Source organism: Parus major, chromosome 3 (assembly GCF_001522545.3).
Source record: "Parus major isolate Abel chromosome 3, Parus_major1.1, whole genome shotgun sequence".
Lineage (NCBI taxonomy): Eukaryota > Metazoa > Chordata > Aves > Passeriformes > Paridae > Parus > Parus major.
In genome coordinates, this window is record NC_031770.1 from 100,143,878 (window position 1) to 100,170,504 (window position 26,627).

The window sequence follows — 26,627 nt, forward strand, 5'->3', positions numbered from 1 at the left end:
TTACCTTTCCTTTTTTTCCCTTTGATTTTCTTTCATCCCTTGCTTATCCAAAGCAAAATGTAGGAAGGTAGGAAGTCTTGGTCCTGCCTGGGAGATATTAATATGACAGACTAGTTGGCAGACCAAAAAGACAGATAAATGTTCCACCGATTTTATTTGCTTTGTGAAGATATTAGTTTGGATCCTCAGTCTTAGCCATTGACCACACTTCATGAAACTTAATATTTCATAGAAATTTAGTATCTTTGAGACCTTAACTCACCTATCAAATTTGATTGAAAAATCCCAGTGAGGTCAAAATTTATTAAAGAAAACTGACAGTTGTGGAGAGAAAGAGTTGGACCAAAAGACAGAGTTATTTTGTAAGATTTATTAATTTAGGAAATGAAATTTAAAGTCTGGTTAGGGATTAACTAGTTATTCTGAGCAGGTATGTACTGCTAGTTACATTCCATAAAATGTTTATTGCACTTTTGAACTTTCTAACTGCAGCTTATTATCTGTCATTAAATCTGGAATAGAATATGTTCCTAATTAGTAATATGTTCAAATATGATATTATAGTCCAAAGCAATTATTTTTTGGCTCTAAGAAAATTAAAGTTGTAATTATCTTTTCTTAACTATTTTAGCTGAGGTATTTTGAACTTCCCAAGTTAGGAGATTCAACTTAGTCATCTCAGCTTATCTACATGAAAAAAAATTTCTTGACTCCATCAGTCTAGATTTCATGGCTTACATTTAGGGAAAGTGGAACTAAAGCTCCCAGTGACACCCAAATTAAGCACTGCGATTACAGTACATGCACTACCAACTGTAAGTTATAAAGGAGAGGGTGGATTTTCTGACCAATACAAAGATATGCACAAAAATTAATAAATCTTAAGGGTATTTTTGTTTCTGAGTGGCTTTAGCTTTCAGGTATAGACTACACCATTTTATCCATCTCTTCAAAGCATTAAATGATTTATTAATAAAAAAAAAACAAACTAGCAGTAGGAACTGTGGGTATTGCAAAATCTTTGATCAATGATTTTGGGAAAGAGTGAGAAGGAATAAGTTTATATTTCTGAAACCAATATTTGCCTATGTTTTACAATTTTTGTGTTCTATGTGTTCAACAGTAGAAAAACTAAATAAACTGTAAAGAGGCCTAAATTCTCCCAGTGAGTCCATTGGAGGTTTATTTCAGGAAAATTCTTCTTGATTATACTTAACTTGCCTTATTGTGAACATTTAAACAACTGTGATCTTGCAATTATTCCCAATTGCCTTATCACTCTCTCCTCCAGAATTATTAATTTAAGATAATCCTCAACTGCTTTGCAGTCACCTATATTGAAGTAGTATATAATGAGATTGCAAACCAGAACACTAAGTGCATCATCTTATATGTATTGCTATATGCAAGTTATCGAAAAGAAATTTTGGTGACATCTAAACAACTGATTCATTTTTGCCTTTATAATATATAAAAAAATCCATTCATGATAGACTAGACCACAACTAGAACAGTTTAGAACAGAGAGGTCAATGGGACCTAATTGTAATGTAGAAGCTCTTCCAAGACTATTGATTTTGTCTGGGCTCTAACCAGTTGGACTGGATAGAATGGGAGGTTTCTACCAATTTCTCCTCATTGCCACTACTGATTTTACAAAAGTCATTACTGTTGGTAATTCATGACATGTTATGGTATCATTTTAAGATTTTGTATGTCTACCTTGTTGGGTGAAAGAAAAACAAGATTAATTATTATTTTGTTAAATCCAGTTGGTGTTGCTGATTACGTGTATTTAAATTTAAAAAAAATATAATGTGAATACATAAATGAAGAAGATACATAAACCCAATTAGCTTTTAAAAAACACCATATGAAAGAGGACTTGGAAAAATGATACCAGATTGTATAAGTAAAATTAAAAGTTTAGGAGCTGTTGAAGTCTCCTTTTCAGGCATTTACCACAATAATGTTCATGGAATGTTTTCCTCTTTTCTAACTTAGAGAAATCTCACTGGTATTAGCAAAGGCCAATAAAAGCTATTTTTATTGGGAGTGAAGAGACACTGCTGCCTCACATCATTAGAAACAATTTCTAGTCTCCCAGAAGACACAGTTTAATTGATAAAACATTAGTGTGATAGAGAACATTTGTCAAAAGTTAGACTTGTGAACTTACTAGAGCTTAGAAAATGAGCTGAAGTTTTCTGTTTAAGTTTTTAAGCTAGTGCTTCTTTAAAAAGAAGTTCTATTTTTATTTTTTATTTTTTTTATTATCGGTAGTGTTTTTGTGTTTTAAAATGGGAAATAACAAAAATTGGTTTTGATGCATTGGTTTTTATCCAGTAGTGCACGTAATTTAGCTTTTTATTATGAGCAATCCCTTTGGTAGTTCTCTCTGGTTTTCTAATGAAGTGTTAGTATGGATATGATTTGATTTTAACTTCTGTAATTATTTTCTCAGACATTATTGCTGCTCTGCATAACATTACAGCCTTCAGGTTTATAACATGTTCTTCTCACACATTTTGATTCACCTTTGAATGTGAAGTAAGGCTCCATGGCCACCCTCGATGCAGCAATCAAAGACCATACTATATCTTTCTACAAAAAGATGCCTGTGAGGTGTAATTACAGAATTACAAAATCACAGAAATGTCAGACGGAGGAAAATATGAAAGAGTTATTTGTGTATTAGAAACCATGGAAATGCCTGAGAACAGTCACATAGGAATGAGGGCTTCCTCCCCTAAACAGGTGGTGGGGTCTGTCAGCCAGCTGAAGTGCATCTGACAGCAGTACATGTAGTTTGGGCAGTAAGCAGGAGTTGGAAAGCACCAAGTGCACCCTCAGTCAGTTTGCAGACTGTGCCAAGTTGGGAAGGAATGTTGTTCTGCTGGAAGGCAGGAAGGCTCTGCAGAAGGATCTGGACAGGCTGGATCAATCTACTGAGGTCAGCCTTATAAGGTTGAGCAAAGCCAAATGCCAGATCCTGCCCTTGGGTCACAGCAGCCCTTGCAGTGCTATGGGCTGGGGAAGAGTGACTGTAAAGTTTCCCAGCTGAAAAGGACCTGGAAGTGCTGATCAACAGCATCTGAACCTGAGTCAGAATGTGCCAGGTAACCAAGAAAACCAGTGCAATCCTGGCCAATTGGTATCAGCAATAGTGTGGCCAGCTAGGGACTATGGAAAAAACTGTCCCTGTGCACTTAGCATTTGTGAGACTGCACCTTGAGCCCTGTGCTCAGTTCTGGGGCTGTGACACTGAGGAGTTGGATGAAGTCCAGAGAACAGAAACAGAGCTGGTGAAGGGTCTGGAGCATAAGTCTTATAGAGGAGCAGCTGAGGGAGATGAGAGGAGGTCCCTTTCCCAAGGTAATGAGCAATAGGAAGAGAGGAAGCAGACTCAAGTTGTGCCAGAGGAGATTTAAATTGGATATTAGGAAACATTTCTACACTGAATGGTTTGTCAGGCTTTGTGGTCCCTGGAGGTATTTTAAAGATGTGTAGATGTGGCACTTAGGGATGTGGCTTAATGGTGGCCTTAGCAGTGTTAGTTTATGATTGGACTTGATCATCTTAAAGGTCTTTTCAACCCTAGGTTATTAAATGATTCTAGAAATTCTAAAATCCTTACTTCCTTAGGAATTTGCATTGAATACAAAAGGTGTCCCCAATTATCTAGAAGGAGAACCAATGTTGGTTTTTTTTATTCCAAAAATCCTCCTAATGAATTCCAAGTTACAAGACTGAACTGACAGGAGATCAGGTTTTAAAACCTTTCCTTTTAAACCACTGTACAGACACTCTCTTTCAATACTCAGAATCGTGGTACAGAAGGACACTTTTACAAAGTTCCTGTGATGCAACAAGGCTCTGTAAATGTTCAGCCTTATAGTATAGAACAATTTATCATGGAAACTGTAGTATAAACTTGCATTGACATTTTCCCATACATAATATTTCTGTAATTATTCTCATCAGAAAGAACTAAAGCTTCAAGATAGATAAATTAGATCAGATACTCCATGAAAAGAACCCTACTGAATACAGAAAACTGCACCCTGCACTCTTCAAGTTTATCTCCAGAATAATGACTGAATTTGCAATACTCTAAATCACTTTATCAATGTAATCAACACTAAGCAAATGAAAAGGAGGAGCTCTCATGTTCAATAAAATGACTGGCTCCCCTACTTAGCAATACTTGATCACTGCACTTTACAAGAGATGAGATTCCTTCCACCATTATTTGTGTTACAGGCAAACACACATGCTACTTACACCAAAAGCTACTTTACAGTCATTTTATTTTAATAATTTTTTTCCCCTCTTACAGCTTCCTTTTTATTACACAAGCTACCAAGAAATAAAATAACTTTTCATCTAATTTTTATGTCTTATATAAAATTCCCTTACTGATCTCAATAGAATTTTTGTCTAAGACATGAATAAAAGCAAGGTAATGACTATCATTTGCCCTGCTCTTTAGGCTTCTGATCTGAGGGTAAAAGTATCACACTTAAATAAATTTGTATTGATTTTTAGGTGGTCTGAAACCAAAGACCTTGGCTGGGTTATTTGATGTTTTTGGTTTGGTTTTTTTGTTTAATTTCTTCTCTGAGGTTCAGATGCATGCTCATTTAAGATATGCTTACAACATTGTTGTTTTGCTGCTAACTTAGAGCACTGCACTCAAAGAGCAGTTAACATTTTTGAAATACCCCATATTAAATAAAGCTATTTATGAAGTATTTATAGTATTTTTTTAAAATATTTCTATTTTGTATTACCTGAATTACAGAAAATATTTATTTTTATTGGCTTAGGTACATTTTGTCTTCCATTTTGACTTTGCCCAAAAATTCTTTGTCCATTAGGTCATGCTAGTTACTTGTAAGGTAGTACAATAAAGAGACAGTTCCACCTAATGCTACCTCTTAGAAGAACAGAAATTATTTTTCCTGATCATAGTCTTAATATAGTGAAAATTTATTTTTGATGTACTGCTTTGTGTCTTAGTCTGCCAACACTTAAGTCTAAGAATTTAGTTTTCTGTTCTAGGCTTCTCCCCCTCTTCTAGGGTCCTGTAACAGTGTTCACTCACATTGGGACAGCCTGAGTTTTCCATTTATATTTTACTCAGCTGTCTGCTCATCTCTCCATGTTTCAGCTGTCTTCAAAGACAAATAAGTCATTAATCTGACTTGTATTTCAGAGCCTCTTTTCAGATAGGATAAATTTCTCTAGTGTGTCTATTTTCCTCCCCATTGCTTTTTGAGGAATCCTTTGGTGAGTAGCTCAAATGACATTTTAACACTAGAGACTTGACACTGCCAGACGAAACCCACTCCTTGTCTCCCCATTTTCCCTGCTGAGCTTTCCCCAGCATTTCACTGCAAATCTGCAGACAATCAGTCACTGTGTCTAAAACCAGAACTGAAGCTCAGCCTCAGAACTGGAGTTATAATCAGGTCCATCTGGAAGATCATGGCCATGCCTGAATAAAGGGGCATGGACAGATGCAGGGGTAAAGTCCAGAGCTGAAACACAGTTCCCAGGTGGAGGATGGCCCTGTGGACACCTCACCATGCTGGCTCACACAGCTCATCTCATTTCATCCTGACCCCAGCTTTGGGGCACCACCCTGCATCTCCATCCTGGAGCACAGGATGTGCTCACACAGCAGATCCCCATGGAGCTGGGCTCTAATTCAGCGTCCCATGCCTCTCACTGGGAAACACTCAGGACTGCAGCTTGTGTTTGCTGAATTCCATGCTTCCAGACCCACTTCTCTTAGGAATCTAATGACCCCTCACCACTGTTGTTATCATCTTTTCCACAGACTTTTTCTCATAGTTGCTGGTATTAACATCAGCTAGCAATGTACAGTCTATGCCTAACAGATGGGGCATAAAACACCCTCCAATTTTTCCCGAAGGTAAAGTCACAATTTCATTTTTCATTTTCAAACTATTTTTTGTCTTAGCAGTTTTAGCTTGTCCATATATGTTCCTTGAAGGCTTTCATTCCTTCATTATTACTACTATTTGGGAGAAACACAAATCCCATATTCCATGATGCTGTCCTCACAGAGGTGCAATTAAGGCCTGTCAGCAGTACAAATGGAAATGTTACCAATGGACTATAAATACAAAAACATCACAAGAATAATGCTCCACAATGTTGGCTCTCACGCCTCAGTGACAAAGCACTCTAACAATAATTATATACAGAGATTTATTCTATACTCCAGTGAGTTAACAAATTCTAACCTACAGACCCTAAAATAGAAGAATAAAAAGCAATTTTTCTCCATCTGTTGGACTTTCCTCTCCTGCTCTAGTGACTCTTCATTAGTTTTGAAACAACATTCTCATTGCATCTGATAGAAATACATCCGCAAATATTACTACTCTGTGTGCTTTTTTAGAACTATCCAAAGTATATTTATTGCCAAGTTAGTAGTAAATGATATTAAAATCTTTTTCAGAAATAAAATTAGCATCAGTGTCAAAATCTTCTCATTTTACATCTTTGTTTTAAATTAGCACATTCTAGTAATTAGTGATATGCAGTGTAACTAAACAAGGAAATTCATATTGAGTAACAAGTTCAGTTATGAAAATAATACACTTTTCTGCTTGTTAATTAGTTTATAAATCAAATAATCTTCAGAGAATAATTTAATTTTTTTAAAGAGATTAAACAATAATGTGAAAATAAACATGAAAGAATATATTGAATTATATTGTGCATCAAAAATTCTGAAATTCATTGTGCTACATGACATAGTGGTTTGGACATTCTGCATCTCATTTTCTGAGAGAAAATTCAGGATGGTGGAAACTGTAAAGGTGTCAAAAAGGTGTTTCAGGGATAAATCTACCAAAGTTGACATGATGATCTATACTGACCTTGTATCAGACTAAAAAGACTTTAAAAGACTGAGATAACATCATGACAGAATGTAAATAACCTCACTCATAAAAAAAATTACATAACAAGGGCTATAACATCTATTAGGAAAGAGGAAATAAATACCAGAAACTTAAACTGAGTATTCTGAAATAGAGAGGTTGATGATAATCTTTTTAAAACACAAGAATAATCGATAATTGCAATAAATTAGCAAGGAAATTGTTACATCCTAGCTATACTTTGATGCCTCAAGAACAGGATTTCTTTCCAATGGATATGCTTTAGACCAAAAAAATGGCAAAATCCATGGCATGTAATATACAAAGGAGGAGAGACAGAATTCCTGGTGTTCTTTATTGTGCTTTGCCTTTATGCATCTTGGTGAGTAGGGCCCTGCAAGATGCAGAAATCTATTTATGAAACTAGTTGTGGGAATGAGACCTATAGGAAATACAGAAAGGAGAGTCAGAAAACACAGTGAGTAGAAAGCTAACAATCCTACTTTTATTTATGTTTTGAGTGTTGCAATTTACCTTGCATAAGTAAACAAGGTTGCAATATCAAGGAACATCAGTTATACATGCCTGAGCATACTTTTGTCCCTAAGGTATATTTGCTATGATGTATTTAATAGCATTATCATACATTTATTTTCACAAGATTCATTCACAGTGCACAGAGAATTGTGAATGAAGTAACTGAGCAAAATTTAATTTAATTCTATTTAATGGGTTGTTCTCTGTCTTGTGCATAGTTTATCAGTAAATCCACATGCATAACACTTAGAACTGTTCTCAGTAATATTTTTGGTCTTTAGTGTTTATCACATCTTGTTCATATCTTTATTATAAGAAATGCAAATATAATTTGGACAAAAGATTTAACATAAACTGATGAATTGACTTTATTGCATAAGATTATAAACAAATATGAAGGTGACATTTTGGGGAACAATTTAGAAATATCTGTTTATTGCCTGAACTTACATGACAGCTGGTCTAAATAACGAGGAAGAGAGAAAATACTGAAACACAAGGATTAACATGGATTTATTGTATGAAAACCGTGTCTGACAAAACTAAAAGATAGAATGACTGACTTTATGAATGTGGAGAAAAGAGGAGATGCTGGTAACTGTCTCACAGGACCAGTATGGTTTGTATAAGTTCACTGTGTGATGGATGGACCACTGGCTGTTGCAGTTGCCACAAAGAAACTGAAGTTCTGAGGTATCACATGGAAGGCTTACTGGTTCCAGAAATTACTTTCTTTATGAGAAATTATACACTTTTTATGAGAAGTTCCAAGCTCTGATCAAGAATAATTTTTTCTTCTTTTTTTTAATATTCTTTTTTTTCTCTCTATTCACAAGTTCATATGTATTCTGAGCAGGTTTTTATATAAAGGAATTGAGTAGAAAAAATGTTATAGTGAACACAAGAAAACTTGAGAAAAATTATGATCTGCTTAGTAGTTTTTAATGAGTTCAATAAAAGAGAAAATAAAACAAGGATAAACTAATACTCGAGTGTCATGCAAGCCTCAGCATTTTTAATAATGAAAAATGAAATACAATGTTGCTGTCCTTAAACAGGACTTTGCAGAATAAGCTTTTAAAATAGAAATGCATTGGTTTTTGCTATGATACATTCCAAGGTGATGCTTGTGTTTCTCTACCTTCAAGTTGCCAGGTTATTTAATCTACTGGTCTGTAGAGATTCAGAATATATTCTTCTCCGGAGTATTAATTCAAAACTAGATTACCAGAGAATAAAGCACTACAGTTTCACAGCTGCTGCAACAGTACTAAGCAGAAGTATTAATAAGATGGATTTCTGTGGTTAGAATACATGACACCTTGGAAATTAACACCTAAATTAATTTTACTGACTATGAAAGCATCAACTGGTAGCCAACAGTGTGGCTGCTCTCTGTATTCAATAATGAGAGAGAAGTACTGCAAGAACTGGATTCCTCACAACTCTCCAAAATGGCCCAAGGAAAGATGAATAACGTTGTTCTGTTTAAAAATAAAGTAGTTTTATATTTACTTGCAAACCATACATGTGAAGCCTTATTTCCTGAACAGCAGAGGAGTAAAACATTCTAATCCATGTTTTTTACCAACTTCTAGACAAAACTTTAATACAATTTAAAATGCCTTCACTAAATGCTTTATATAATAAACTTGTTACTCAGTCTCTGGCTAAACTTCTCAAGGGTTCTTTTTGATCATCTTTGATTACCTTTTAAAAGAAAAAAAAATAGTAAAATATTTCTTGAAGATCTGCACTTGAAGACTACTTTCCATGATGCTGTGTAGGATTCTTTGTCCATTTTGGAAAGAAAAATCTGAAAAATTCTTGACAAGCACTGGAGAAAGGTCAGAACTATAGTTACTATTAACTGACAGGCACTCCACTGTGGGATAAACACTACAGGAATTACAAACACTCTCCTCAGGCTTCAAGCTGCCGATGTGTGACCATCATTGGAATGTGCAGCAAGAACAGTACGGTGGGACACTACAGTTTCTGTATGTTTTAGCACAGATAGCAGGTCTGAGCTGGAATTTTGAGAACAGATTTAAGGGTGTTCTCCCAACATGACTGAAACAGACATGCCATCTAAAGTGAGATAGAGACAAAATAGAGATCTACAAATGATTGCTGTTTCTGGCTTGCAGAACAGCGCTCTCTGGGTATGATTCCTATGTTATCCTTTTAAAGAGCTTTTACACATGCTGATAACAAATTTGAGAAGAAAATTCCTGCCAGGACTTACTTCACTTTTTTGACAAAATGAAAGAAAAGGCCAAGTTGAGTCCAGATCAATTTTCAGAAAACAAGCTCAGAGACTGATTTATTATTTACATATTTCAGGTAATAATATAAGACTAAGGTTTGTAGACATAGAGAAAAGTAAATATTTTAAATGTCCTGTATACCGTATTCTAAAATATACCTGTTTGTGAGTGTGTGTTGTGTTCATACCCGGATAGGCATCATTTATTTTATCAAATTTTAGCCACTTAGAAGACTGATAGTCAAGTTTCTTGTATGGCTGGGAATTGTCTTGTGACATGGTATGGAGTTTCTATACAGTGCAGTACATTCCATTAGCACAGATAACTCTCTTAAGAAGACACTGATGGTCTGCAGCCGTTTCCTTCCACCAAGCACTGAGGAAACCTAGGACAATCTTTCTGTAACATCTTGAAACCTGTTGTTCCTTTTCTTTCCTAAATTTCCTCTTCTCTATTCTGTATTCATATCAAGATATCTTCATACAAAGCATTTCAAGACATCTGTATACAATGTGCCATCCATATTGTGCCATCCAAATGTGACATCTCTATTAGCTGACGACACAAAGCTGTGGCACAGGTACAGCACCTGTCTGCAGCCATCCAAGCAGCTTTTAACACAGCCTTGACTCGTGCTGACTTTCTCCCAGATAGCTCCCAGTGCTGCAGGGGTGGCATGATGCATACTTAGCATACTTAGGGAAGAAAAATAACATATTTGCAGACTTAATCCATTTAAATGAATGTTTGCAGAACATTTGCAACACAGCATTTCTAATTTTAACGATAAGTTTCAATTAGTGTAACTCAATCAGATACTGAAAGTTTTTTGTGGGAAAAGAAAAAAGTAAAATAAATCAACCCCACATAAGCCCCTTTAAAGAACACCACAACATGAAAATGAGTGTACTTTTATAGCTTGTTAAATAACATAACCATGCCAAATTGAAAATCCTTTTTAGTAATGAGCAATCTGTTTCAAAAAAATAATCTTCAGCATGAATTTTCAAGACGTCAGCTTTTGGCTTTCAGGTTTGTTTGTTTGCCTGTGATTTCAGAAAATACAAACATGTACTGACACATAACACTGAAACTCTTCAAAAAAACTGAGGTGCAGGATCAGAATGAAAAATTTGAACCAGGTGGTTTAGTTTGGAAAATGTAATGAAATGTAATGTAAATGTAATGAAAATATAATGAAAACTCAGTAAAATGAATTTTGATTAGAAATAATCCATAATGTAATAGGATGTGGTGCTGTCAGGTGATACACTTGTAAATTCAAATAATGACAAATGACTTAAATTTAGGGAAACTTTATAACAGTCTCTTAAACTGCAACTATCTGACAGGAAAGAATATTGTCAATTCACAATCTATATTTTAAATAGAGTTGTTACATCAAGTTTAATAATTTATGTTCAGCCTCCATTAATTTCTACAGTTCAAATTATTTGTAATGCAAATTAAAGAAGTGTAATGTTAGTAATAGTAAAATGATGCAGAGAATTCTCTGAACTGCTGTTGAACTCTGTTGTGGCTCAGAAAAAGTGGACATTATACTTACTGCACATGGTAGTGTCAGTGAAGTAATAAATATTAAATGTCCCTGCAGGGAAAGAGAAGACTTTTCTTTAATATGAGCTAAACACCTGGGGTTATTAAAGAATTTTCTTCTTATCAGCTTTGAGAAGCAGAGTAAAAATTAAAGTTGCCATAAAAGTACTGAATTAAATTAAGGAAAGCCTTTTTGCTGGAGAAGCTTATAAATATTAGTGAATTAGATTATTGTAGCAATACAACAAATTCATCAGAAATCATAAAAGACACCTCTTTAAAATTAAACTTACATGGTTAAAAATGAAGAGCATAGTGGAGAAAAAAGAAAGATTGTAAATATGCAAAAACTCAGAAAAGAGAATTCTGATTAGAAGTAATGGACAATGTAATAAGATGTGGTGCTGTACGGTATTGCATTTGTACATTCATGACAAATGACATAATTTTGGGGAAACTGTATAATAATCTCTTAAACTGCAACTGTCTGAGGGGAAAGAATATTATCAATTCATAATCTATCTACATTTTAAATAGATTTTGCATTACATTTAATCATTTATGTTTAGCCTGTACAAATTTCTGCAGTTCAAACTACTTGAGATGCAAATAAAATGTGTGATGACTAGTGAAATTTTAAACCAACACCTTTGACTCTCCAAATTTAGTTAATATTTATTAATATTATTGATATTATTGATATTATTGATATTATTGATTATTGTTATGGTTATTGTTATTGTTATTCTACCTCTGTATGTATAAATCTGAGTAAATTCTGAGTTTCATTTTTCTGGCAGATTATTACTGATGTCACTTGACAAAATATTTCTATTCTCTAGTTTGTGGAAAACAATCATCTGCAAGTCTTCTGAAATTCATATTTAGAAATTGAAAAGAATATGCTCTTGAAGACAAAAAAAAATGTTATGGGATAATGACACAGAGTTTTTAGTACAAATATATCAAATATATCAGCTTCACTTACCATGTGGAGGACTGTAACCCAGAGTAAATGTGTTTATTTGTATACCCATATCTATCTCTTGCTACAGGTTTGAATTCCCGGCTTTAAACATTCTGGAAGTGGAGAATAGTTCAGCAGTGTATCTGCAGGATTATGAGGTGTTTTCTACCTCAGCATCTGTTTGCATGCAGCCAGGGAATTCCAGTGTCTTGACTTCTTCACAGCCACCACAAGGGAGACCATCTTTCATTCATGGTGAATTAATTATGATGTTTTTGGGGTTTTTTTTATATACACAAATTATTTTGCATCTTGAAAGTGTTGTGGTGTTTGGGGATTTTCTGTCTTATTTTTAGGTGGCTTGTATTTTGGTTTTATTTTTGCTGGTTTCTTGTTTGGATTTCTAGGGAGGATTTTTTAAGGTTTTTTTGTGCTTTTTTTTTCCAGATATTTTTTCTTCTGTTATTTGCTGAATGTCTTCAATACATCTCATGGATTTCAAGCACTTTGTTTTTCACCAGTGGTGATGATTTCTTCAAAGCACAGCATCTCACCTATCTGTGATGCATAAAACATTTTACCACTCAAAATTGTGTTTAACCCACATGCCCAAGGAGAATTGTATGGGGCAAAGCAATGCAGAGTCCCCAGACAGGTGCAAAGGAGAGCTGCTTTATTGCAAAACCAGGCCTTTTTAAGCAGTTAGCCCATTATCAATTACATTTCCTTTAAGTATAACAAATGTTATTCAACCAACCACCATAAACCACAATGTGAGCATGTAATGATTCTATAACTTGTTTTTCTGCCTCCAGTTCAGCTGAGTCCTTTTCTGCTTTCCCAAAGTAGCAGACCTGAGCCATGATTTTACACGGGGAACAAGGCCCTCATTTTCTAAGGCTTTACCTGTATGCAACAGAGAATGACTGACAGATGAAGACATGCCACGGAAACCTGAAGAAAGATGAAACCCTACTGAGCATTGTGTGTATTTTTTTTTCCTTTTATACTGGAAGATCTAGGTAATTTCAGAGGAAAACACAACTCCTCATCCAGAACTGGGACTTCTAAGGATTTGGATACTTCCAAAAAAATACACAGGTGGGCATGCCAACTTGACTGTATTTGCCTCTGTGAGAAAATGGTGAAGGAGAAATCCTTAGTCAGAACAAAGGTGTAATCCAGATCCAAGCGACAGCTTCTTTGCTATGTTTCTAGTTATACCATTGGCAGAAGAAATTCTTCTAGATCTTTAGCAAAATAAATATTGTAGGATCCTCCTTTGGATAATTCTTGTAAAAATACTAGTGCTTTTAATGACAATCAGAATAAAGAAGCACTCAATGAGAAAAAACCCCACCCAAACCAAAACCCACAACCATTTCTTCTTTATTCAGAGGTATTCTGTATAGCTGTTTATACAGTCCCTACTTCCTTTCTGTCCAGCTCCCTAAGGATCTGAAAAATCTGAGCTTGAGACTTGCTTGGAAGGACACTTCACTCTTTTCTATGAACAGAAATTTGGAAGTATACTGTACTGTGTTTTGACTTAAACTATATTAGAGTTAAATATCTTCCTAGTAGCTGTGGTATAGTGCTGTGCTTTGGATTTAGGATGTGAATATATTGATAATATAGTGATGTTTAACTTCCACTATGTTTTCAGCTTCAAGGTGTTTTCAGCTTCTCATGCTGCCAGCTGTCATGTCAGACATCCACAAGCATCTGGGAGGGGATGCAGTTGGGACCAGCTGACCCTGACTTGCCAAAGGGATGTTCCATTCTGTGTGCTGTCAGCTGAACAAAAACACCAGGGTGTGGCAGCCACTGCTCAAGGCTGGACTGAGCATCTGGCAGCCTGTGCTGGACAATTGCATTGTGCATCTCTTGTTTTCCAGATTCTTTTTTCATTATTTTTTCTTCATTTTCTGTCCTGTTCAATTTTATTTATCAGAACTACCTGTTTTGCTTTCTATCCGATTCCCTCCCCTATCCCACCATGAGAGTGTTGATGAACAGCACTGTGGTTTTTAGCTGCCTGCCAGGTTAAACCACAACATACACATGTGGAATTACACCATGGATGCAGCTAGATCAGCTCTCACCTCTCAAAAAGGCATTCAGCTTCCTCTTACCTTTGAATTATATTTGTATGTGCTGTGTGTACATAAATTGTGTAGGGAATTTCATAGATCAGGCCCAGACAAATTATCCCCCTTTAAATTACCTGCCATCTCCTTATCCCAGGTACTATACAAAAAAAAAAAAAAAAAAAAAAAAAAAAAAAAAAAAAAAGCTTAAAATTAGAACCAGACCAAAATGAACTAAAAACACAACCCCAAGGCCCAAAGAAAATAAATGTCAAAGTTGTGAAAAAATGCATTGGTAAAACTTTAAGACTAGATCAATTTATTTATTTATTTATGTATTTATTAAAGGAAATTTATGATTTGCCATGGCTCAACGTGGCACAGCATCACTTGCAAAACCCAATGTTCATCTCTTTGGTGGATTAATTTTTAGTCTTGATAGGTAGTCTGGTAAAGATAGATTTCAAGACTCTTTTTGGACTTTGGGTGTAACCAGTATGTTAATTTGTAAGGTCAAAGGTGCATTTCCTGGTCTTTGTCTAACATGTTTTCAATGTAGATCACAATCCTTTATTTCTGTGTTTGACCAAAGCTTTGCAATGCTTATTTTACTGCCAAAGTAAATATCATTAATAGAAATGAAGTAGAATAATATTGTTCTTTTGAGTAGATGCTCATTATAAATGTCTACAATACACTTGGCAGTTGAAGGATGATATATTGATTTATTTTCTAATTTCAGCTGTACAACTGCAAGACAGCTAGCTGGGTTAGCATTTTCAGATTCAAAATGTGTTCCCTCTACGAAAGAAATAGATTTTCTTATTCTCTCTGATGGAGCAATTGTTCTGACTACATTAAAAACATGCTACAGCAGTTTATAGTTTTTCAACACTACTGTACATATCTGTCTAAATTTAAACATGCCATATCAAGGCAAAACCAAATTATTTATATTCAGGTTTGGATATTAATCAAAAAAATGTTCATCTTTACTTTCTTAAGGTTAAAAAGACAATAAAAAATAGTGCAACACAGCAGTGTATGTGAAATAATTGTTAGACTTTACAGAAAGGGTTGTGAAAATAATTATAATTCTTAACTTTGGCAAACATGACATTTAGGATTCTATTTTTGTTTCTAAAACAATTTTTCCATATGGATTTTCTCAAAAGTATTGAATGGTGATTCATCATACCCAAATTTAACTCTGAAAAATGAGATATTTAATGCATACTCCCTTTCTCTTCCAAGGAGAAGGATACATACTCTGGACAGCAACTCATGTAGACTTGGGCATGGGGAAATAAGCTAATAGATGATTGAGTCTGTTGTAGTAAACATTGCTGTTGGTGTTGCAGCTTACTTTTCATTGATCCTGACAAGAAGGAACAATGTAATGTTATTCATTCTGTAGATAAGCCATAACTTGATAACTGTTTGTGACAAATTGTCTTTGCAGGTTGTATTGGTCAGGAGAAAAGAATAAATGTATCCATGTCTCCTCTGTCCTTTAAATTCTGAACTCTTGCCATTTTGGAAAAAGGAATTCTGCTTACTATAAAATCAATCGCTGCCAATCTGGGCCAATGACAAAATGTCAAAAAGTCTTTGATTAAGGAGAATCCAAACTGCAACAGCTGAAAAAGTCTACTGAAAATTAAAGATGATTGTGTTAGTCTATGCTGGGTTCAGAGGCATTCACAGCAGAGCAGGAAATAATAGGTCAATTTTACTATTCCAGCTTCTGAGAAGCATTGATATTTCCTGTAATCAAACTTTTCCTTTGCAAAAACATGAGTCTCAAAGTCAGTGCATTGAAAAGGGACTGTCATGGGAAACGACTATAGGTGTGCAGAAATCCTAAAAATAAGATACTGATTATTAGTTTGCTTTTCAATGGAGAGATTAAAAGATATGTCAGAATTATAAGTGGAGGTGTTACATGCATTTATAAATTTAACACCTCTTTCATGAATTTACATTTTTACTAGGTATTGAACCAACATTTATTTGGTACTTCTGCTCATACATATACACACATTTTGATGAAAAAAGAATGATGTAAGTCAGAATTTCTTAGATACTTATATTTAATTATTATGACCTCACTCATATTTCAGCCAATCTCACTCTAAGAACAACCCATAATATATTGTGTGCATTTCAAAGAAGGCAAAGTCCTCCAAGATACATTTAAAGATGTGCCTTCAGTTTCCAGAACACGTGTGTCTTAGATAGCTGTTTTTCCACATGCTATCATATCAAGTAACTGTTGTCTCTAAATTATTATGATGACTGCAAAGGTCTTGCTGTTATAGTTCACAGATAAGTTTGTAACAACCCCCACATTTGTCTCAGGGTTCTGTACCAGATTTTGAAACTGACATTATTATAGAGAAAGAAAAACAGAAATCTATTCTACTAACTACTGTTAATTAAACACACAAATAATCAAATTAATAAAATTTTATCAGATGAAGAGTTTTGTTCTGAAGACTCTGCTGTCAGTATTAGAATGAATTTCCCTCAAGGCAATCCAGGTACAATATAATTCTTAGATGATGGTTTTTCATCTATGGCAAGCCTGCCATTTTATAAATCTCAGGATGAAGGTGTTTTCAATGAGAATGTTTTCTCATTCATCTGAACAGTGCAGTCCTTTGTCCCATTCTTGCTCTCCAAGTACCTGGCAACAGAAAACAAGGTGGTTCAGCCATCTCATTAGTCTGAAAAACTCCATAATACATTTTTTTAAAAAAATCTGATCTATGTTTTTTTAAAGTAAGGTTGGGTTTTTTTTTTTCTATTTTGTTCCCTGCCAAACACTGGACTCAGTTTTAACATCCTGCTCAGGATCTCCAAGGTCCATATGCTTTCCTAAGTGAAACAATGCACACTGACAATGCAAGTTGCAAGCTGGAAACAGAACAAAATTGTCAAATTATTTTTAGACCATTTCCCTGATATTATTGTATATCTTTATGTCTGTGTTGCTTTCCTCCTCTTCTCTTCACATATGGAGATTTGAAAAATATTTTAAAAGAAAATTTAAAATACTTTGTAAAGTAAAACTTGAATTAGAGAGAAAATTAATGGGTTTTTGATCACCAAAAACAAGGCACAGATTTTTAAACAGAGAATTTAGACCCCTTCATTTAGAAACTACAGTTTTATCCTGGAAATAAAAGGCTGCTGTAAATCTCTCTCAACACTGGAATTGGTGGTCTTAAAGTAGACCTCTTACACTCTTGACAACTTGCAATAAAAACTATAAAACAGTTCTGTAACCACACAGTAACAGATCATTTTTAAAACCTTGCAAAACAACCAAAAATAAAAATGGACTTTTAAAAAGTCTTTCTTTTTTTTTGCCCTAAGTTTACATGTAACAGCTTCTGAGTGTGAGTCACACAAGTTCTTTCTCTCTCCATACTTCTGACTCTATCAGAAAGCTTAATTCAAACTCTCCTCCCAAATTTTTATCATTGTGGCAGAGAGAACCTTACACCATGAAAAAAATTGTGGGAGCTGCCAAATTCCCCAGACACCTGGACCTGGCAATTCCTTCTGCCTGTGTGCTGGAGCCCACCTGGGCATGGATGTTTTCCTGGCTCATGGTTTCGTTTGCACTTTCAACCACTAGCAAGGCTGAGTGGGAAGGAAACAAGGAAGGGAGGGAGGAGGGAGGGGACTGTATCTTTTTGCTAGAAAAGAAAAAAAATCAATAGTACTAGTACTAGCAGTGGTAGTAGTGGTGGTGAAGTAACCATTCAGACTTTTAAACTATTTAAGCAGATGTTTACTCTCTTTTGAAGCTTAAAATTAATTTAGAAATGACAATTACATTTTTTTTTATTGGATATTAGCAGGCTTTTTTTTCTGGTAGATAGGAATGCTCATGATACTACAAGGATAATAAGCTAAGCACAAAATTACATTTATATGGATACATAATACATTTCGTGGAAATCTACAACCAGCACAAAATTTTCCATTAGAGAAAATCAGGTACTTTGTGAAAAGTGCATTTTTAAGAATCCTGTCAGAGTCCATCCAGAACCCTATTAATTGAAGTAGTTTGGCTTGCAAGGGCATAGTCAGCTGGAGCTTGTTTTTGGAGGCAAAACTTAGGAAATAATTCAGCTGATGGACACCACAAGACAAAAATCTACTCCATCACACATAAAGTCTGTTAGCACAGCATGGCTAAAAAAGTTCTAAAAATTCATTCTTGTCACTAAGCAGATAAGAGTTGAAGAGTAGATTTATTGATTAAGAAGGTGACAGTCACTTTCCAGATTATAATGTCACTCTAACCAGTATTGCAATACTGATTTTCCAAGGAGATTCTAAGGAAACAGAAACCTCCAGGAAAAACTATTTCAGATATGAAAAGGATTTTAAAAAGGATGCATTCTAATCAATATTTAGTCATCTAGTAATATCAGATATACAAAGCTTAAAAAAATAGCCTTCTAGCTATATTGACAATTGTTATCTAGGAAAATATTCCTTCAGATGCTTTGTTTGTGCTGTAGCACTTCACATAAATATATATTTCTTTTTATCAGTATACATTAAAAGGGTTCTAAAGTGTGAATTTTACATTTCTGTCTGTTTTCACATTTTCTTGCTAATGGTTTTGATTAGAATGGCCAAAGTATTAGGTGGTTGTCATTATGTTGGGTTTTTTTTTTTTCATTCTATATCTTATCACATATTAAAAGGTCTTTTTGGAAAAATCATTGTGATTTCTGACACAAGTATAATTCCTGAATGCTTAGAAGCACAAAAAAGAATCCCAGTTTGAGATATAATGTACCAATTCACAATAACAAAAGTAAGCCTTAGTCCATACCCTCCAACAATTCTGTGTGTTTTGAATGGTTCACTACAAGTAAAAAATACTTATATTTGTAGAATTAAATAAATACTTCAAACAGATTTCAAATGGATTATTTCTAAAGTTAACAGAAATAGTAACCAGTAACAGGTTTGTCCTTATGACCAATTTTATTAACAATTTTCTTAAATAAGTCTAAAGAAATATACAGATTGTTAGAAACTTTACTTTTTAGTTTTACAGATTTCTTTATCCAAGGATAAACATACTCCCTTTCACTTTTTCTTTTATGTGGACTTGATCACGCTAGGAAGTAAAAACATTTATACTCAAAATTTTAATTTGCATTTAAATTAAATCATTAAAACGTTAAAACATGCTCATTTTTTGCCTCAAAAGCAATAACTATTTCTAGGGTCAGAAAAATCAAACATTAAATTATTAAAACAACTTAAAAGAGTGAACAATTATGTCACAGTGACACATTTAATTCGGTAGCTGAAGTAAAGAATAGAGACTTAGCTGAGATAAACAAAAGTTGCATGATTAGGTGATCCTGTGAGAAGAAATATTTCTCTATTTTACTTCTGAGGACAGAAAAATCATAATAATTTTACCCAAAATGGGTAAAGATAACACTAAAGGTTCTGAGATAGCCCTTCCTCAGAATGGGTTTAATTTCTGTGATCCTAAATGACATTTTGAAAATAAAAATTTTCTTCAAAATGTTTCACCTGCAAACCTTTGATGAGTAGGAGAAATATGGTATTTTCACCTTTGGCCAACTGATGAAACAGAAATTTATGAGCCAAGTAAAATCTACAAGGGTTTTCATATTCTAATTTATTTTATTTTAGAAGGAAAAAAAAAGAAAAGAAAACTAAAAAGAAAAAAAGCAGCCAGCAGCCTCCATTGGCACGATTTTGAGAATCATTTCAGATGCATAATTTGTATTTCAGATTCAGGGGAATTATCTTTTTATATTTTAGACTATACATTGTATTTTGAATCTGAAACTGGCAAAATCTTTGTTTACCTAGTACTTAACCAGATTTGACAGCCCTTGTTTAATTTAACAAACCCCCTCCATGAATATTAGTCTCAACAATCCCCCACAGGTTTGGGGAAGAGTGTTTGGAAAGTGACTCAGGGGAAAAGGAGCTGGGGGTGCTGGTCAACAGCAGATGAACACAAGCCATGGCGTGCCCAGGTTGCCAAGAAGGCCAGTGGCATCCTGGCCTGGATCAGCAGTAGAGTGGCCAGCAGGACCAGGGCAGGATCATCCTCCTGTACTTGGCACTGTGAGGCCACACCTCGAGTCCTGTGCCCAGTTCTGGGCCCCTCATGACGAGAGACATTGAGGTGTTGGAGAAAGCCCACCAACAGAGCTGGTGAAGGGTCTGGAGCACAGGTCATAGTTAGGGACGTTTAGCCTGGAGAAAAGGAGGCCCAGGGGACACCTTATCACTCTGCAGCTTCCTGAAAGGAGGTTGGACCTGGGTGCAGGTAGGGCTCCTCTCCCAGGCAACAAGTGATAGCACAAGAGTAAATGGCCTCAAGTTGTACCAAAGGAGGTTCAGCTTGGACATTAGGAAGAATTCCTTGGCTGAAAGTCTTGCCAAGAATTGGAACTGACTGCTCAGGGAGGTGGTGGAGTCACCATCCCTGGGGGTGTTCAAGAACTGACTGGATGTGACACTTAAGTGGTGGTGATCGGTCAAAGGTTGGAACCAATGATTTTAGAGGTCTTTTCTAACCTAAATGGTTCTGTGATTCTATAATAAAAATTTCTATCCTTTAATAGATAATAACAATACTTGTGCTTTTCTGATAAAGCAGATAGGTTTTTTTGGGTTTTCTTTTTGAGGAGTTTTGCAGTATTTTTGTAAAATAAGGATGTCTCACTAACAACTGATGGAGAGGAAAGGAGAGAACAAAAAAGGAAATTATAGAAATTATATCAGAAACAGAAAGCTTGTTAGACAAATGACAAAGACTCCAAGTTGAGAGAAAGAGAAATACCAAACTTCCACTTTGCAACCATCAACACAGCAAGAAATAGATACGCAGTCAAGAAGATTTGTTTAAACAAGGGAAAACAAGTTGAAATATGCACTAAGGTTTTCAACTGTTAGGTACTCTTAAATGTTTATGAATCCAGTTGTCCATAGAACTGACACTTTAAGAAAGCATACACTTAATCTGCTGATGAGTCTAAATAAGCCTTGAGATTTTAGATTAACCAGGATATGAGGACACTTTTTTTTTTGGTGATTATTATTGCTCTAAAGTAAGTAAGGCTCAAGGGAATAAAGAGGGAAGTTGAGCCTATGAAGAAGGCAGGGGTAAGGTGCAATTTTTAAAATTTGTTCTTATTTCTCCATGGCTTGTTCTGTTTGATTGGTAAGAAATGGATTTCCCCAAGTCAATTTTGTTTTGCCTGTGACGGTAATTGCTAAGTGCTCTCCCTGTCCTTATCTTGACCCTCAAATATTTCATCATTTTTCCCCTCCATCCTTCTGAGGAAGAAATGTGACAGAGTGGGTTGGTGGGCACTTGGAAGGTCAATCTACCACCCTCCCTCTCTGCATCTTCTCTCCTATACTGAAGATTAAAGAAGTTATCTTCCTCTCATCTGACACTCCTCAGCCCCATATAAAGGGACACATAAAACAGAATAAAGGTGTGAAGTTTTAGTAGTTTCTTTAAAAACAAGAATCAGATTTTACAAAATCAAATACATCTTCCTTGGACAAGTTTCTCATCTTGCATTTTCAGATGATGTGAAGATCACAGCTGGTTCCTAGAGGCTATAATTTCCTTTCCCTTGTTTTTCAGTTTCAAATCTTAATTGCCTATGGAATGCAAGGTTGGGAAGGGAGGGTGGGGAAGAGAGGGCTGCAGAGAAATGAGGTGGTAAAAAAAAGAAAGATGGAAAGAAGAAAAAGAAACTTGACTTTGATTTAAATATCATCTTCAGAAATCAATGCCAGGGAAAAAAATATTTACAAGTTTGGTAATCCCAAAACTAAGAAATATAATAATTAGCATCACTATTCATCTTCATCTTAATTCCAGAGTTTTCATAAATTTTGAAAAACTCTGTAGTAATATGAATATATTTTAATAAGGCCACTTTCTCACCTGGCCAGATATGACAGTTGTTTTTCAGCCGATATAATATGCACTCAAAAGACAACCATCTGCCAGGGAGCTGAGTGCCCTTCCAAACCTTACTGGCCTTGACCATCTCCCTGGGACTTTTTCTTTCTTTAATGAAAGGATAGGCTTGACCATAGCAAGCATATGCTGTAATCTGGACTGTGCCCAGTCTGGCTTTCTGCTGTCCCAGCTGATCTTCCAAAATGGATCTTGGACCAGTGCAATAGGTCACACTGTTTTCAGCCTCTAGACCTGCCTGATGGATGCCCTCAAGACATGGCTCATTTCTATGACTTCTCTGTGGCTGTAGGTAGAACTTGTCACTGTCACCAACCTGGTACAGCTCAGATCATGCAAAACTGTGCCCAGGACACTGCCCTGCCAGTCACCTTTAGCTCCTTGTGCATCTCCCTCATGGACCAGTCATGCTCCTGCTGATCCCTTTAAAATGAAGTTTGTTTAAATGATTCTTTTTTGTAACTTTTTTCATGCATCTTATTCAAATCATGCTTTTAATATAGAATTACAAACCCCAAGTTATACTGAAATATCAATATAACACTCATGCATGTGAACATATATGTTTCCATAACACTTCTATGAGGAAGAAGGGTGTAGGAAGACTTCCCCTCAAGGGTGTAGGAAGAAACAGCCTCTAGAAGGCCTCAGGAAAATTTTCCTTTGTACAAAGTTGAACAATTAGAATTTTAACTTTGAATAAAAATGTTATCTACAGATGTCCACTATGAAATAATTGCAACTTGATTTTTCAAAGAACTCAGGACTACATAGAATCATATAATCATTTAGGCTGGAAAAGATGTTTTAAGATCATTAAGTCTAAACAGTAATCTAATGCTGCTAAGTCCACCACTAAACCACATCCCTATCTCGCATCTAAACACAAATCTTCACATCTGCACAAGTATGGTTCCTTTTAATATGAAGCTATAGACTCTTATCATGTCTACCTATCAGACTTTTAATTCATAGACTATGTACTCCAAAAGAACATAAAATGTAATAAAAGTTCATTCAGCTACAAAGAAATACTAGAGGACTTGCTTCTGAGGAAGCTTCTGTTTCCTAATGCTTTCTTCCTAGGGTAACTTAATTCTACCCATGCTTTCTGGGCTGAATACATTGTATTTTGGCTTGTCAAATTTTTAATTGGTAATATTACTTTAACACTTATTGCATGTTTATCTGTTAGTGAAAAAAAATGTAAAAAAAGAATCTTTAGAATTAGAATCAGAAAATCTGACTGTTTACATAACACCATGTTTAGTATTTCTAAAGAATTAACAGGATCAGCTTTCAGCACAAGGCCCAAGAAAGATTTTATAGCAGTGTCCCAAGACATTTCTTAAAAGTTGTTTAACATCTCAGGAACACGGACAGTGGGACTGAAGGTGCCCTCAGCAAGTTCACTGATTCCACCAAGCTGTGTGATGCAGTAACACACTGGAGGGAAGGGATGCTGTCTAGAGAGACCTGGACAAGCTGAAGAATTGGGCCATGAAGTTCAACAAGGCCAAGTGAAAGGTCCTGAGCCTGGATTAGGGCAATTCCAAGCACAAATGCAGGCTGGGTGGAGAATAGATTGAGAGCAGTCCCTGACGAGAAGGATATGGGGCTCTTGGCAGAAAATAAATTCTACCTGAGCCAGCAATGTGCACTCAGCCCAGAAAGCCAGATCCACCTTTGTCTGTATCAAAAGAAGCATGGCCAGCAGGTTGAGGGAGGTGATTCTAACCCTCTTCTCTGGTGAGAGCCCACCTGGAGTTCTGCGTCCAGAACATAAGGACATTAGGGAGAGTCCCAGGAAGGGCTCTGAAGATGATCAAAGGGCTGAAGCATCTCTGCTATGGAGACAAGCTGAAGGAGTTGGGTCAGGTCAACATATAGAAGGCCCAGAGAAGGCCTTTTAGCACCTTCCAGTAACTTAAGGGAGCCTGGAAGAGAGCTGGAGTGCAACTTTCCACAAAACATGTGTAGTAGGGCAGCAAGAGGACGAGAGCTTATGGCATCAAACTGATAGAGGGCAGGTTTTTATTATAAACAAGGAAAAAATTCTTTACAGTCAGGGTAGTGAGGCATTGGATAAGCTTACCCAACAAGCTGTGAATGCCCAATCCCTAGAAGTGTTCAAACAAGATTCAATGGGGCCTTGAATAACCTGGTCTAGTGAGAAGTGTTCTTGTCAATGGCAGGGGCTTTGCAACTAGGGGAACTTTAAGAATTTTTTTCCAGCTGAAACCACTCTATGATTCAATGATCTATGATGGTGTGATCTGGCCCTGACAAGACTTTCAGTCGTCTGCCTTGAAAGTTTCAAGACCCATCCGGATAAAGCCCTGAGCAGCCGGGTCTAATCTCATAAATGACCTTGCTTTAAGCAGGAGATTGAGCTGGAGACCTCCTGAGGTCTTTTCTAACCTAANTAGAACTTGTCACTGTCACCAACCTGGTACAGCTCAGATCATGCAAAACTGTGCCCAGGACACTGCCCTGCCAGTCACCTTTAGCTCCTTGTGCACCTCCCTCCTGCTTTAAGCAGGAGATTGAGCTGGAGACCTCCTGAGGTCTTTTCTAACCTAAACTATTACCTAATTGTGTGATGCTAAAAAGAAGTCCAAACCATTATAAGAGAGCAATTAAAAATCAAGGTAAATTTTAAAAGACTGGAAAAACTAGCTGGCAGTGAGTTTCTGCCTACCTTCTCCTCTGTAATGCAGTTACCTGAAATGATCTCTCTATTTTATTTTTTTTTTTGTTTGTTTTCCTTACAATGCTCCGAGTACTGTCACTTTTAGTATTTTCTGGACTGTGAGTGGGAGAGCCATGGAAACCAGACTTAAGTGTATTTTGAAGCAATTAAGCTGTTAGAACATTTAGTACTGCTGATTTTTCTGGCTGGAACTAAACAAATATAACCTTGAAACCCACTAAACATGCATGGTGAATGATCCACATGAACATCCTAATATCTTCATTTTGAATGCTATTTCTTTCCTGTCTCATGAACGAATACTATTTAAAAGGCATTGTCTTTCTTGAAATTACTCAGATATGTGTTGATCTTTCCTGTTTAATAACTGCATCAAATTACAATGAATGAAAACATACTTGTGGTTTTTTTATTATATATATTTTATTATATTATGTTATTATTATATTTTTTGTTATTATATAGATGTGTAATAATGAGGCACTGATTAATCAGTTGCTTAATTTTAGCTATTTAGAAGCAAGTACCTTCCTCTAGCTGAAGAATACAAAAGAATATCACAGAGGAAAATAAGTTGGTTTTTTTTAATCAGGTTATTAAACCTTCTCCAACTTTGCCCCTATTTAATTTATAAAACATTTCTGTGAATGTTACCTGAACCTTGGCTTTACCTTTACATTGCCAGAGATCAATGTCGTTGTAACCAACAATAAAGAACCAGCATTATTTATTCTCCTCTTTTGAGAGGTCCTTCAGCTTCATTCCCTTTGTTCATCTACTGCAATTACTGTGCAGCACAGAATGTTAAGATCAACCTTTTTTCTTTGAGCCACTTGAACAGGACTGAAAGGAAGCACAAATCTATAGTGTTTGTTAGCAAGTACAGCTGTTTTGTCCTTTTTTTTTTTTCTCCTCGGACATGAAGACAACTAAACACTAGTCAACACAAAAATTTTTAGAGGTTAGAGAAAAATGTAAAATTAAACATAAGAAAGTTTTTTTAATTTATTCATGTATTTGCTATTCTTCAAAGAGTCAGATTTCCCTTTTTCTTAGGGAAAAATGGAAGCAGCTTTCTTTTCCATAAAGCAGTGTTTTCCCATTACTGATTTTTTTGTATGTGACCTAATTCCCTAGGCAGTATGCCACACAGTTGTGCTACACTTACTTTCACAATCTGACTTTTCATGCATAGCTGCACCCCTATGATATGCACTCATGTTCCACATATATTTTTTACCAGTTATCTACACTTGCAATAGTTTTTCAAACTCATCTCTTTCCCTTAAGAATAGCTTATTGAAGATACAAGATCCTTAATGATGATTTATGGTTCCTTTCCAAAAGCTTAACAACCAATCTTTCGTGATCCCATTTCACAGATCTGTGTGAAATCCTCATGACCTTGCTAGTATTTGTTTTCTCCTCTCACAGAGATGTTTCCTTTAACACTAGCTACCACTGTTGTAAGTTCTATTCAATTTGTTATGGAGCATAAATTCAGCAAAGAAGTCCTGAACCTCTGTCACAGTCTTGATGGCCACTTT